Source organism: Aulonocara stuartgranti (genome assembly GCF_965226115.1).
Source record: "Aulonocara stuartgranti genome assembly, chromosome: 7".
Taxonomy (NCBI): Eukaryota; Metazoa; Chordata; class Actinopteri; order Cichliformes; family Cichlidae; genus Aulonocara; species Aulonocara stuartgranti.
In genome coordinates this window covers 36,249,878-36,264,727 of record NC_138945.1, presented here as the reverse complement: position 1 = coordinate 36,264,727, position 14,850 = coordinate 36,249,878, and the positions used below count along the sequence as shown (strand labels likewise).

At 38.2% G+C, this 14,850-nt stretch overlaps 1 protein-coding gene across 2 annotated transcripts in view; it reads right to left on the bottom strand.

The window, feature by feature from the left end:
* The window catches only part of rab27b (RAB27B, member RAS oncogene family), an 81,270-nt gene that overhangs the window by 26,383 nt on the left and 40,037 nt on the right, over positions 1-14,850 (bottom strand). Inside the window, exon 1 of one of the 2 annotated variants that reach the window (XM_082538358.1) lies at positions 4,517-4,668. The exons of the other annotated variant lie outside the window; for it this stretch is intronic. The gene's annotated coding sequence lies outside the window, so the exon portion shown is untranslated. Of the gene's footprint in view, positions 1-4,516; positions 4,669-14,850 lie in introns of those variants that run through there. 2 annotated transcript variants of the gene reach the window in all.

The following is a 14,850-nucleotide window of genomic DNA, read 5'->3' as shown; positions in this document are numbered from 1 at the left end:
CTATACCCCCACCCCAGTGTAAGCTGCAGGTCATTGCTCAGTGGAGGCAACAGAACCATATCATCTGCAAAAAACAGAGATCCCAAGATCACCAAATCCTACACGTCACACCCCTTTGCTGCACCTACAAATTCTGTCCATAACAATTATAAAGAGAATCAGTGACAAATGGCACCCACAGCTGGTGGGTGAATCCAACACCCACCGAGAATCCAACGGGATTTATCCCCAGCAATGCTCTCACTACAGCTTTACAGCAGCCAACTTGCCTACACCAACAGACCTGATGTGATACTGTTAGCATAACTAGCCTAAAACATTAATCACAGTATGGGTATAAATATTAATGTTAATTGTAGCACCAATGAGAGCAAGTGATCAATGACAGCAAAGGGTAACAATGTTATTTACAGTAAATGTTGTATTCAACAAATTAATGATTGCAACACTGTAATTTATGCAGGCAATGACCCTGAACTGGGACTGACAATGGCATAACAACATAGGTCTGTGCTCTCTGAGTTGTGGCTAACTAAGAACAGTACATTTCCATTCAAGCCGTCCTGATACATTAACCATCAAGGATCTGGAACTCGCAGAGCTAAAACACTAGATAAACTTGAATGCTACAAAATCCAATCCCTGAGGAGCCCCACCATCCTCCAATCTACTTCACTCAGCTTTGAAACAATCAGACACTGGTCCATTTTTCTCTGTATAACTAACTGTGTTTGACTTCTTTATCATTTTCCTTAAAACTCTGGCCTCCTTCATTGCTTATTGAGTTGACAGTCACGTGATTAGTCAGCTGATTGGATGTGTGGTTCTGCCATAAGCGAGAGTAGCAAAGGAGAGTAACAAACAAAAAAAAAAAAAAAAAAAAAAAAAGCACACAGCATCATTATCAGATGGAGTGTCTGCCCCACACTCCAGGGTCCTAAAGCCAAGTGATTTGGTAATTACACAGCATTTATTAGCTCATCTTACATTTCACTAAGTAACTACTTTTCACATTTAAATGTTCTAACATCATATTTATGCAAAGCAATAGCGGGTAGAACAAGCAAATACTGTTTGTTTTTTTTTTAAATATAGGGAAAGTGCAGTAAATAGCAGACAATACCTGAACTCTGCAGATCTAATCAGCATACACTGTCTGCAAAATCCTATTAACACTTTAATTCAATCAAGATCTTCTGGTCTGTAGGTCCTCAATCTAATTTAGGTACTTTGTGACCTTTTCTTGTTCTATTTGCTTAAATTTAAGTGTCATTTTTTCTCATGATGAATATGATGAAATAAGGAAAAGTATCTTCTATAAGCTTATTGTGCAAGTTTTGTTTTTAAGCCTGATTGATGATTTTACAAGCCTTAAGCAAGTAATTATACAGACAACATACAAAAACATAAAACTGCCTTTTAAAGGTTAACAGTTGACTATTTAAAAAAAGATAACAAATTAACTATTATTAAATGTTATTAAGTCAATATTTTGATTTCTTTTCAACTGTGTTTCTCACATGAGAATACAAAATAAAAGACAAATTCATATTCATGTTTACTTCCAAAGTGTCAGTAAAGCCCGGAAAGTAAAGCTATAAAAGCAACAAAAATTTTTCTGATGTGGTTTTCTTTCAGTTCCTCAAGGTTCGGTGGAGAGCAATGTTTTAATAATGACTAAAAGAGTTCAAGGTTTCATGGGCCTTTTTATGTTTTTTTAAAAACTGCTTCTTTCTTTTCACAGAAACCAGAGTCAAATATTGACTTTAGTATCGCCTCCAATATAAATCACAAAAGAGGAAATGCCTGTCACATACGAGTAGGAGGAAGCAGCATTTATTACCAACATTTTCAGTCACATCAAGTGAACTCTGCAAATTATTACAACATATTGCAGGCTTCAAATGACACCATTCCCCCCTCTGCAGTCAAACCAGTTCTGAGATAATACTGTTTAAACACAGCAAATGTGCTTTAGTCCTACGCAGTGGAAGAGGCTTTTTGTCACACACATATACACACTTTACACAAATCATCAAAAAAAATAATAATTCAGTGACACCAACATGTGGGTTCTGGATGGTAATTAAATACATCAAAGACACCTAACCTTCCCTGCGAACAATTCCTGTCAAAAATATTCAATGTTTATTATTATTATTATTATTATTATTATTATTATTATTATTATTATTATTATTATTATTATTATTATTTTAACAGCAAATTAATTTCTCGTGATATCAGTTAAATACAAATTTACTTAAGGATACAGCTGCTCTTTTTTTAAATACTGTATATTTATATAAGGGGGGGGAAACAAAACCAGCCATCTGCCCATCTCTTGACACTCCAAAAGCCTCGCTCTCATACCTAATCCCACGGCTTCCTACTGAAATGAAGGTGAAGAATACAAATGTAAGCCTCAAGAATTTTTTTTTTTTCCCTCCCACTGAAAACAGTGGTTGGAGACAGCAGCCTTAACAAAATGATTTTTATTGTGACCACATGCAATCAACTTGCAATTTTTTCCTTTGAAATAGAAGATCGGGGCCAGTTTGCAACCATTGACAGTCAGATGCCGTCTTCAAAGAAAAGCTTTGGTGCATCAAGACGGTGAAAAAAAAACCAACCAAGCAAACAAACAGCAATAAGACAAAATCATTCTGCCATCTCATCTCCATACAGAAATTCAAATAACTACCTACATTCAGAGTCCAGCCAAAACTGTGTATATTTAAAACAGAAATTCTTCCGTAAATTGTGACATACAGTAGTTGCTGCATGAAGTCAACTCAACTGCAAATTGGCATTGGTGCTCTGGAACCTTTTATATAGGAATATAACCAGAATACAACCAGCTGGCGGCCAGCTGAGTCGAGTGCACTACTGTAAAGAGTCTTGTCACACACGAGTTGCAAACCTTTGCGAATCTGTCATTGTGGTTACAGTCGGTCTGAGCTGGACTGCAACTGTTTAAAGACAGAATCACTCCCAACAAGTGACCTGTGCAATTGACCAGAGGTTAAGGGTATTTGCACACAGCCTTGGGGAAACAAACTGGTTGTCCCAGCTGCTTTCAATTGGTCACTGAATGTAAAAATTGCCTAGCAGCCATTGAGTTTTCCTAGGTGTAAAAGAGATGTCACCCAGTTTTAACCTGGTGGTGACTGAATCATAACCACCGAGTGAACGGGAAAGCGCAAAAGGAAGTAAAAATAAAGTACAAAAGCAGGACAAAAATCGCAAGCTTCCATGGACAACCTCAATAAAAACGCTGATAAACATACGACTATTTTCTGTTGATGACCAATATCGCCACATCTTCCAAAGGGCACCTTGAATATCCTGGCAATGCAATATCCTGCAATGCTACTGCATTTCCTGAGAAAAAAGGCAGTATGTTTCTGGATATAAAATTTAAGGTTTGCACAGGTATCATAATTGGTATTATTGTAATTACAAATAATTTGTAATTTAAAAAAAAAATATGTCTACAGTTGAGAAGTTTGTAAAAGCACATCAACATAATTAAGCCGGAAGATCCTCTCAAACACATTCTAAAATAATGACAAAGGACTGTTTAACAAAGAGATTCATATCAGAATCTTATACACTGTTTTAGCCTGTTGATTAAAGACCTTATGTTACACACTAAATGCATAAATTGAAGATTTGGAAACTAAAAACTTAGCAGAGGATTGGAATTCAGCCTGTACTAAAGCTCATACCCAGATAAGTGTATATAATTGGTCAATACTGGTGAACATATGTAACTCTAGCAAATTCACTATACATACATACTGAATCCACAGATGACTGAGGAAGACTGGGTCAGTATTTATGGCATTAAGATTAAAACATTTGTGAAGCTGTCAGAATGACTTTTGAGGAAATGTTACACACTGGATAGGCAAATGATCTCAAACCTTCCACTAAGAAATTACATATACAGAGAAAAAAGAAAAATCATTTGAAAAAGTCTAAAAGCCCCTTAACTTCTGGAGCTTACCACAAGTCAATAAGCAGGATCAGTTTGTTCTCATACTAGCTCTTTTATTTTCTTTATGCTTTTTGATCTTTTTCTTTCACAATTAACTTAAAGTTCTCCAAAAAAAAAAAAAAGTTATAAATAACAGACAAGTGGGAGTCAAACTGGTGGTTTTTTCTGATATAGACACTGAAGTCAGTCTTTAATGAACCAGCCTAATACTTGCCTTCAGAGCATCACCACTGTCATGAGACTGAGAATGTGAGAAAATTCAGAGCCCGGATAATGAGCAGCCTGGATGATGCAGCCGAGCGCAACAACATGCTAACACAATTCAACTTGTAGAAAAGGGTGTGATCGCATTCCACAGATGCAGCGACTACATTTCCTTGTTCAAAACTGACTTTTTTTAAAATACATTTTTCCTTTCTGCACACAAACCCTGCAGCCTATCACATGCCCACAAAAAGCCAGACAGCTGCTCCAAAATGTTGCCAAACTTCTGTGAAAGTCACAACTGCTTACCTCTCAGCAGCTCCTCAGCTGATTCAATGGTGTAAGATCCTGAGGGGAGATACAAGGAGTTCAGAGCAGCTGAACAGCAGCCCTGCATTTACAACCACTGGCTGGCTGGCTGGCTGGCTAGGAGGCTGGATCACTGGATGACCTAGTGAATGACTGCAATACAGCTGCAGGCAGCAGAGCAGAAAGCCACTCCCTTCACTAAGCAGCTGACTGGCTGCAGGGACATAGGGAGTAGTTTATTGGTTCTGTCTTAATGTGTTTAGTGTTAAATTGCAGACCAGATTTCTGCTTCTGTAACTGATGGACCAACTAACTAAACCACCTGACAGAGAGACCAACCGAATGAATGACTTACAGAAACTGACAAAAATCTCCCAACTGTAAATGTAAGCCTGATCAACTGACTGGTTTCCTGCTGAGAATCTGGTGCAGTTTTTGAACTTTCCCTTGTTTTTCTTGCTACTTTCTGTGCCTCAGACTCTCCCAGTTTCTCTGTGTAATGAGAGGGTGGGGCTAAATAAGATAGCTCAGGAGACAGACGGAAACACACACACACACACACACACACACACACACACACACACACACACCTTATCAGATTAAGTCTATTTTATTTAAGCAGTCTGAATCGAAACAACTGCAATCCCTGGGCACTTTCCATTGTAAAATAAACGACTGCATGTATCGTTATTATGGAAAAGAACAAGAGCAGAGCAGCCTCAGGTCAGGGAAACCCTGGTGTGTGTGTGTGTGTGTGTGTGTGTGTGTGTGTGTGTGTGTGTGTGTGTGTGTGTGGGGGGGGGGGGGGGGGGGGTTACTGTGGCAAAGCAGGAAGCAGGTAAAAATACATACAAACTATACTGGAATGGAGGAAATGCATTCTTTATTTTCTCTCACCCAACACCTGAATGAAACAACATTCTCCACTTTGCATGAGAGACAGCAGCTTCTGAATAGATGTGGACTTCCTCATTTCTCTGAGTCCCAGTCACACAGGCTTAGGGATCTCTCAGCAACCATGAGAGAAGCAGATGGAAAACGCATACAGAAACATTGGATACAACCTGGTCTTACACTGTGCATTCTTTTTCCTATCTAACATTAGGAACACAACCAATGCATCACAGTAGCTTCCTCCATTTCCTCCTTGTAATTGTGAACACTTACATTTTAACATGACAAACTAATTCTATTAATATCAAGCTATAAATGTTGGTCTGAACCTTTTCTGGCATTCCACTGACCTCAGAAGCTGGACATCAGAGCTTGGCTGCTTTCTAAAAAAGGATAAAAGGATTTGTTTTCTCTAAGCAAGATGGTCATTCATCCATCCCCAGCGATACAACGCAATGACTTTTTTGGGTGCTGCATGTCCATGGATAAAGCCTTGTCATTTCTTTGTGTGCACCTTATTTTATGACTCAAAGAAAAAAAAAAAAAAAAAAAAAAGGCTCTCAAAATAAACAAGGATTATTTTTGAACTGTTAATCAAGCACAACTGACCCACTTTAATTTTACTGCCATCACAAACATTACCAAAAAAAACAAAAAAAACCCAAAAAAAAAAAACAACCCTGTACACTAACAGATGCAGAAAATTATAAAAGATCCGTGGACCAGGGCACAAAAACCCTTCTGCTTAACAACCTTTTGGTTTCCAGTTTCATTCACATTTTACCCTTCATCATCCAAATGTTCATATAGAAAAACAGACCATCAAGAAAAGAAACAGAACTATAAGAGACATGTTTTTCTAAATTTTCATTAAAAATAAAATGAATGAAATACAATTCAGTCAATAACAGCATCACAACTGTAAGAAAGAAATTAACAGCAGGATCTTCAGCCGAATCCACTGAAGCTTTGATGTATAGAAAGTGTGGATAACTGAGTAACCTTCTTAAAATTCCCTTTTTAGAATAAAAACAGCAATATGCTGTCATTTGTACCTTCTCTGCACCTGATGACAAACTTTAAACATTTTTGACCAAAGAGACTGAGCGATAAAGGCTGAACAGAGAAAATGTGATCTTCTTGGCTCTGAGCTGGTCTAGTGTTTTCTTGTGTCCAGACCCTGAGGAGTCATGCAGCTCATGTTGGCGACCTTTAGGCGACATTAAAGGCCAGCTACCCACAACACTGACAGTTACCATGACAAAACAAGATCTATCATAGACTCTGGGAGGGAACACAGAGCGTGGGACAGTGCTGTGTTGCATTAAACCATTTCCTAACTCTGGTTTTAATGTTCCACTTGTTATACAGGGTGGCCCATTTAATAGATACACCGTAATAACATGGGAATGGTTGGTGATATTAAAGTCCTGTTTGTGGCACATTAGCATATGTGAGGGGGCAAACTCCTCAAGATGGGTGGTGACCATGGTGGCCATTTAGAAGTCGGCCATCTTGGATACAACTTTTGTTTTTTTCAATAGGAAGAGGGCCATGTGACACATCAAACTTATTGGTAATGTCACAAGAAAAACAATGGTGTGCTTGGTTTTAACGGAACTTTATTCTTTCATGAGTTATTTACAAGTTTCTCTTTGTTCACAGCCATTGACACGTCGAAGAGGTTAACACGTGAGGAGCGGATCGAAACTGTGTTGATATCTGGTGAACGCAGTAACCGGGTCATTGCAGCAGATTTCAGTGCAAGACACCCTACGAGACCACCCATCTCCCATGCTACAGTTAGCAAACTGCTTGCTAAGTTTCGTGAAACTGGTTCAGTGTTGGATTTGCCAAAATGTGGACGCAAGAAAACTGTCACTAATGAAGAAACATCAGTGGCTGTCCTAGCTTCATTCAGCAAGAGCCCACAGCGTAGCACTCGCCGCATGTCACTGGAGAGTGGCATTAGTCGAACATCCCTTCGGCAGATATTAGCTACTCACAAATGGCACCCTTACAAACTCCAGCTACTGCAGCATCTCAACGAGGATGACCCAGATCGGCGCACAGAATTTGCAGAATAGGCAAAACAAAAATTGGAACAGGACCCTCAGTTCACGCAGAAGATTTTGTTCAGCGATGAGGCAAACTTTTATGTGAATGGTGAAGTTAACAAACAAAACCACCGCTATTGGTCTGACACTAACCCACATTGGATGGATCCCTCCAAGACTGTTGGAACAACAAAAGTGATGGTTTGGTGTGGTTTATGGGGTACAACGATAGTGGGTCCATTCTTCATCAATGGAAACCTCAAGGCCACTGGATATTTGAAATTGCTACATGATGATGTGTTTCCCTCTTTGTGCACTGAAGCTGGCTCGTTCCCCTAAGTTTTTCCAGCAAGATGGTGCACCACCACATTATGGGTGCCAGGTCCGAGTATTCCTAGATGAACAGTTTCCTGGAAAGTGGATTGGTCGTCGTGGGCCAGTTGAATGGCCCCCAAGGTCTCCCGATCTGACCCCCTTAGACTTTTATCTTTGGGGTCATCTGAAGGCAATTGTCTATGGTGTGAAGATACGAGATGTGCAGTACCTGAAACTACAGATACTGGATGCCTGTGCTGGCATTTCTCCTGCGGTGTTGCTATCAGTGTGTGAAGAGTGGGAGAAGAGGGTTGCATTGACAATCCAACACAATGGGCAGCACATTGAACACATTTTATAAGTGGTCAGACACTTGTAAATAACTCATGAAAGAATAAAGTTACGTTGAAACCAAGCACACCATTGTTTTTCTTGTGACATTACCAATAAGTTTGATGTGTCACATGGCCCTCTTCCTATTGAAAAAACAAAAGTTGTATCCAAGATGGCCGACTTCTAAATGGCCACCATGGTCACCAGGCCCCAACCTTTTTTGCGCCATGGACTGGTTTAATGTCAGACAACATTTTCATGGACCGGCCTTTAAGGTGTTGTGGATAAATACAACAAAATAAAACAATACAGCCAAGACAAAAATTGTGGGATTTTTCTAAATATAATAATAAACACTAATTCACTGTGTAATTATGTAACTTTATTAGCAGCATCCTCCTGAAATGCACCAACAACATTGAGAGTAACATCCTCCTCTCTGCCCCTTAATGCTCTCTGGTCGCTATGGTAACGTGTAAATATTTTTTTCAAAATAAGACACACAACTACAACACCGGAAAAGACCCAGGGAAACCAAGTTAACGATATTTAACTATTGGTTAGACCGCTGGTCTAACCAATAAAATACACACACACACAAAAAAAAAAAAAAAAAAAAAAAAAGGACAAACAACAACCCTATTGCCATACACAAACATTCAGGGGTGTTCAGAAGGGATGCTCATTTGCAAATATGGCACAATTTTCGTTTTACATCTATTGTTCAACTAAGCCTAGAATACATGATGGTTATTCAGCATCAAAATATTTGCTGGGCATTTACACACTTTTGGTTTGCAGGCTGACTCATCTTTGTCTCATCTGCCCACAATACTTCAAGAAACTTCTTTTTTTTTTGACAAATTACACCAAGGACAGTCTACTGTTATTGTGAAATTCTGTGCTTCACTTTCATAGTAAACTAATTCATCTCCACAACAACTGAGCAGACTCCATCTACAGAGGAAGGCCATGACTTCTGGCAAAAAGCTTCAGAGACCCAGTAAGCATCTACAGCGATGGAGATGCTGTACCGCTGTGTTTTGATAAAAACAGAGCTTAGTGTGAAGCATTTCCAGCATCTTCTATTCTAAACTGTCAGTAGTGACTAAAAGAGGGTTGCACATACAAGATGCTACATATCTCAGAATGCTTTAGTGTCTCCCTGGAAGTCCAAGGAGAGGGGGTTCCACAAATCTCTGTGTGCCCCATGAAAATGGTGAAAATGATGCACAGATGAATGCATGGATGGATTTTGTATTATTTAATATAAAAGGTAGATGCTGCCTCCCCCTCCCCTCCAACTGGCAGAACAATGGCCTTATTATCAATAGCCTGCTTTGCATAAAAGCAGTTTTTTTTCATATTTCATGCTGATATGAGTGCTGTATGAACAGTGACTAACAATTACATTACAAGGCACTCAAAAAGTAGTCTCACTCATATTGGAAGTCAATATGGCAGAAGTAGCGGGGGTGACATCACTTTATGTCATGTATAGTTCAGCCTTTTTATTCTTCTCCACATGATTTGTTTAATAAGAAAATGCACTGAAGCCGGACTGACACATAAAAGGCCACTGCACCAAACAATAGAGCCACTGAGACAAACTCTCACATCACTGAATCAGACTACTGGAGCACCAGTTTTACTTAATTCTGATTCTAAAGCTCAGAGTTCGATATATTGGTTGAGAGATGCAGAGTCTTTTTAACAGAGCATAATGTGGCAAGAAGATCCTGGGTTTGAATCCAAACTGGGCTAGGGGCTTCTATCCTCTATGAGCCTGTGTGGGTTCTCTACAGATACCCCAGCTTCTTCCCAGGCAATTGGTTATTCTAATTTGGTTGTACGTGTGAATGCGAGTATGGCGGTTTGCCTGTCCCTATGCGTTAGATTGGCGTCAAAGTATAGCCATCTATAGCCAAATATAGCAGTTGTGGTCAGTGCGTTTTACTGGATTTTTAGATCTTTACAATTGAATGTTGTTAGAAATAATGTTCAAAAAGAGACTAATAGAAAAATACTGTAGCATACTATAAATATGTAGAGCAGCTTTTTGTTTATATTTAATGTATAAAATGGATTAATGCCTACAGTATTAAAGAAAAATGCATTTATCAAGAATGATAAATTACTTTACAGAATGCCCTGTGCTACAACAGCTGTTTCTTACAGGTTATGTATACAGCATGTTTTTAAGAATATTGACTCATGGATCAATGTCAGAATTTAACTTTAGCCAAAAACAGCAACAAATGCTCTTACAGAGGATTTTAAAAATTAATTGGATTGTTCCAGATTTAATCTGTGGTATTAAATTCTGTCTACAGACACGATGGGGAAAGATTTCCAATAAACCCATATCCTTCTGCTAAATGTGAAAAGGTCAAACCAGGGAACCAGGTCAAAACCAATCTGCTAAGACTTTGACATGAAGCATAAAAAGGCTTCGAGGACAGCAATTCCCACAATTCCCAGTGGACCAGAAAGTAGCTCTTAAAAATTAATTGTCAATGTACTGGATGGCTCTCAGTGGTACGGAATAATGACACACAGCTTTCACCGAGATGGAAATGGGTTCACAGTACGCATCAAAGCTCACAGAAAAGGCGCACAAACAGCTAGCATCGGTTTAACAGGGTCCACTGGTCACAGAGCAGTAATTACTACTATCAATTCTGACAACAGAACGGTGAGGATACTGTGAGTCTGTGTGCATGTGTGTAACTATATTCCATAAACGTCTGGCACAGAACAGACACAAATTGCCGCTGTCTCAAATATTACTGCAACCTACAGCAGAAACCGTTCCCCAGGTCTTCATCTGTCCAATCGAATCTACCTCAAACATCTCTTTGGTGCAGCAGACCCTCTTTATGTCACCAACCAAAACCAAAGTTTGACTCTGCCCTCACATTTTAATGAGGAAATATAAAATATGCTCGTCCAACAGCAGGTTTTTAGTTTTTTTTTTTTTTTTTAAAGGATTTTGAGCCCGTTTGTAGAAACAGCATGTGTAGAGCCTCTGGGTGGGGAGCTTCCCTGTAAAACAGATGACTGAAAACTCGGATGGTGTTGCTAGGAGACATGATGTCAACCTAGAACATGTCATAGGTCTACACTACAATAATGAAACAAGAAAAGCCACCCCTCTCCAAGTTCCACCTATGTGATTAGTTGCATATGTTTATGATTTAAGGAAATTTTCTCATTATATGACAGCAAGGCTTAAAGGAACATTTTTACCAGTGCACAAATGTCCCAATTTAATTTTCATGACATGGACATAAAGGTAAAAAGAACTCACAATATCAATAATTACTGAAAATGTGACATAAAAATATATTTTACATTAATGTAAAATTTTAACAAGGTGAATATTAAAAAAAAAAAATAGCTGTATGAGCTAATATCTGATATCTAGCTAGTTAAAGATGTTACACCACAAATAATATAGGATTGTCATATAAACTATTAAGTCAACTTTATTAATAAAAAAAAAATGCATATATCTAGGGCTGCTCGATTATGGCAAAAATGATAATCACGATTATTTTCACTGAAATTAAGATCGCGATTATTTGACGATATTTATTTAACCCTTTAAGACCTACCATAGAACCAAGTCTGCCAGAGCTTATATTATTTTTTTACATGTTGTAGTGCCATTTGTGGGAGCATTTCAAGTTGCTATACAACTGTTATAGCCCATATTTTAATAATATGTATGCATTAAGTCCATAGTAACTACATTAATTGCAAAAAAGTGCAATAAACTACAAAAAAATTGAAAATTGTTTTTGTTTTTTAACATATATTTCTACTTGGAGAAATTTAAGAGGTTTATCCCTCAAAACTTTAAATACAAAAAAGTTTATTTTGAGTGTCTTCATAGTTTTATTTTGGAGATACAGCAATTTTTATATACTGCAGGAAAAACAAAAACAATCCTATGATGCAAATTTGCAAAGAAAACAGCAGGTGCATCAAAATAAACTATTTCCAGCAGTGCAATTCGAGTTCTAAGCATCCCAGAAACTATTCAGAAAAGTCAAACATGACCAGTATAGGCTTTTAAGGCCTACAAGTAAAAAAAAAAAAACTACATTTTCCGCAAAAATGACATCACTTCCGGTTTCGGGCAGGAAATGGCGGATATGTGATAGTTAGCGGTGACGTCTGTTTCAATGTGCGAAGTGTTACGAACAGCTGATCGGCAAAGCGTGTTTCTGGAATATTATGTTTTTGTTGCTGCAAGCGCTTTTTATGCAATTTATGTGGAAGGAAACTGTGACCGAGGACAAGCTGATGGCATAAGATGTAAGTTTCATATGCAAAACAAATTATTGCGCTAGCTTACACGGTTCATGTTCTACAGGGATTTAAAAATAGTTACACAAAACAGAGCGTGCTGCTCTGACCGGCTTTAAAGGGTTAACAATAACAATGTATTGAATAATGACTTTAAAAAATAATATAAAATAGTGTGCAACACCACTGAAGTTTTTTTTACCTCTCTTTTCAACCAATGGCAGTCACTCTCCTCTCCAAATAACTTCTGCTTAGCTTTCCGAGCTTCCCTCGGGTCCTCTTAATCAGCGGTCTCCAACCTTTTTTGCGCCATGGACAGGTTTATGCCCGACAATATTTTCACGGACCGGTCTTTAAGGTGTCGCGGATAAATGAGGGAGGGGCTAATAATCGGCTCCGTCATTTTTAATGATCGTTGAAAGCCCAGATCGTAATCGTGATTAAAATTCGATTAATTGAGCAGCCCTACATATATCCATTTATTAATATTAACAAGGCTTTTAGTGACAAACATTTAAGAAGGTCATCTTTACTATGGAACCAGCTTCCAGTTTGGATTCGGGAGACAGACACTATATCTACTTTTAAGATTAGGCTTAAAACTTTCCTTTTTGTTAAAGCATATAGTTAGGGCTGGACCAGGTGACCAGGACCAGTTCTGCTGCAATAGGTGTAGGCTGCTGGGGGATTCCCATGATGCACTGAGTATTTCCTTTTCAGTCACCTTTCTCACTCACTATGTGTTAATAGACCCCTCTGCATTGAATCACACTTGTTATTAATCTCCGTCTCTCTTCCACAGCATGTCTGTTATCCTGTCTTCCTTCTCTCACCCCAACTGGTCGCAGCAGATGGCCACCTCACCATGAGACTGCTTCTGCTGGAGGTTTTTTCCATTTAAAAGGTTTTTTGTTTTTTTTTGTTTTTTATTTCCCACTGTTGCAAGGGTGCTTATTCATAGGTCGTCGTATGATTGTTGGGTTTTTCTCTGTATGTATTATTGTAGAATCTACTTTACAATATAAAGCACCTTGAGGCGACTGTTGTTGTGATTTGGCAATGTATAAATAAAATTGAATTGAATTGAATATTACTATACTGAAATCTCTGTTGACCAACTGGTAAGTAGATGGAAAGGGGAAAACAATGGGTCAGTCATGCAGTCTCTATTACAGTCACATTAAAACACTGCAGGGATGTCCTCTCCTATTTAAAGATGTGAACCCAGGAACAGACACTCAACAAAACACAACAACCAAGTCATTATTACAAACTGAACCAATCTGACAGCTTGCGGGCGAAGGGTGACCTGTTAAAAACACAAATTTTGCCCTCTTGCTAAAAAAACAGAAAACAAAAAAAACAAAATGGCAAAGTTAGTAGTGTAACCTGTTAGTAGTACAACTTATTGGATATGTGTAGACACTTTGGCAAGACATTTTGGTATTACATGAAATTAACTGTGTGCCACTATGTGTTATTTTTCAACATGGAGAGTGATATGCTCTTGGGGTTCTGCCATGCTAGCGGGTTGGTTCTAGGTAGGACAATGTTGGTTTGCAAGTTCTCTCTACTTTAAGTCAGACTAACAGCCCTTTGAATGATTGCAATCTTACATGAGATGTTTTACATGAGACCAATATGCCAAGTCTGAACACAACACTTTCTCCCGAACCATGCACAACAGGCATTATTTGTTTAGACACGCTGGTAGAACTCACACGGTTGTTTTGCCAGCACAAAGGACACCATTGTAACGTGACTGCTAAACATCTTGACGTAATGTCAGGCTCTTGCAGAGTCAGCAGAAATAGCAATCACTAATGTAACGAGAATACCTTGCTCGTTCTTACATTAATGCTGCAGTGAACTGCCAATAAATTAATGGAAAGGTTTAGTTTAACGGTTTTCTGTGATGATAACATCAGCAATCAATGGTCCATTTACACTTTTTTATCAATTCAAACTCTTCATATTAACAGTGTTTTGCAGAGTTTCATTCCAAAACAAGACAAAAGCCATTTTGATGGATCCAAAGGTTCCCTAGTTAAATAGATAATACACGTGCACACTGAGAATTCAATAAAAAGACCAGATATCTAAATCATTAAATATTCTGCATATGCCAGTCATAATCCTGACAAAACTATTTAAGGTTTATCAAAGTTTTTAATGAAAAAAAAAAACAAAAAAAAAACAAAACTATAAATACGAAAATAAAGTTTGTGTTAAAGAAAGATGAATGGAAAAATAAACTATTTTAATTGTATGCTTTTTAGATGTGACATTTTATTAATCTGTGTGACTCTAGCTCAGAATATAAGAAGCAGCTAACAGTCAGTCATGTTATTTGGTAATTTTATCAAACTGAGATGGCAGCACATGTACATCACAAGGTTTAGAGTCTGACCAGATGTGGTT